This window comes from Limulus polyphemus, unplaced genomic scaffold (assembly GCF_000517525.1).
Source record: "Limulus polyphemus unplaced genomic scaffold, Limulus_polyphemus-2.1.2 Scaffold533, whole genome shotgun sequence".
NCBI lineage: Eukaryota > Metazoa > Arthropoda > Merostomata > Xiphosura > Limulidae > Limulus > Limulus polyphemus.
This window is the reverse complement of record NW_013666143.1, coordinates 433,157-434,307: the sequence shown is the minus strand read 5'-3', so window position 1 is coordinate 434,307 and position 1,151 is coordinate 433,157. Positions and strand designations below refer to the sequence as shown.

The 1,151-nt window shown below is 36.9% G+C and overlaps 1 protein-coding gene across 1 annotated transcript in view; it reads right to left on the bottom strand.

Moving 5' to 3' along the window:
• Window positions 1-502, bottom strand: part of LOC106458920 — a 30,070-nt gene extending 29,568 nt beyond the window's left edge. Inside the window, exon 1 of the mRNA XM_013918486.2 lies at window positions 319-502. The gene's annotated coding sequence lies outside the window, so the exon portion shown is untranslated. The remainder of the gene's footprint in view (window positions 1-318) is intronic.
• Window positions 503-1,151: the final 649 nt, after the last annotated feature.

The following is a 1,151-nucleotide window of genomic DNA, read 5'->3' as shown; positions in this document are numbered from 1 at the left end:
CCACACACACACAGATGACGCTTGTAACAGGAGATTTGCACAGTCCTTTACTCCACGAAGATTGGTGTATCAACAACAATAACATAGCCATTTACTTACGCCTTCACAGATCTATGTTGAAGGTTCTGTGTGACCCTAATCTATAACCCTTACCTTTATATTATCAAAATATCCAAGAGCCATGAGTAATCCAAATTTTGTATGTGTGCTTAAAACTAAAACAAATGAGCTAAGCATATTTTAATGTTTTGTTTTTAGTTAGGTTACATGGAATTTCTATATATTTTATAAAACACTAGCGATCTAGACAATACCGACCTGTTTAGTTTCCTGATCGTTCTTCGTTACTTCCAAGACCAACAAACTGCAGCCTGGCGAGCAAACACGGGCGCGTGTCGTTCGTTACCTAGCTGGTTCACGCTCTGAATCACGCGCTCTCAAACCAGTAGACGATGTTCACCGATAAAGATACGTGTTTTCTTCTGTGTGTGTGTTTGCGGGATGTCTGATGTACTTTGGTTGCTTGGGAACGGACGCCTTGGATACAACTTTTAAGTTTCACCACACATGATTGTTTTGTCTTTGTATAAATAACACTTGATAAAACCTTGCGTTAGGGCTGTAAAAACTGAAGAACTTGATAATGGCTTTACTAAATAATAATGTATAATAAATTCTTCAAGGTATCAGATAAGTTCTGTTTGACACATATTGTTCTGTGTGATTTAACGGAAAGATCCTCCACAAAAGTACGTGACGGCTCGGAAAAAACAAACCGTATCACTGAAAACGTTTTCTTACGTAGAAAACTGTAACTTTTTCAACCGCTCACCACGCACAATATGTTCGTAGCTACCGTTGAAACAGGCAAGGCCATATTTATAGCCTGCCTGGCCCCCTTGCGACGACATAACGCAACTAATTCGTAAAGCAGCGAAGTGAGAAGTAGTAACATATATACTTGTAATTTTTGTATGGAAAATATTTTATGGTGATATACATATGCATATTGATATGTGTAATTTGACGTTTTCTTAAGTGTTACCTTTGAGTTAAAATAATAATAATGTTAAACGATTCAATATTTACCAGTAATGGCAGGAGACGGCTTGAATGGGTAATGAAGAAAAACTTTAATATAAGTTTAACAT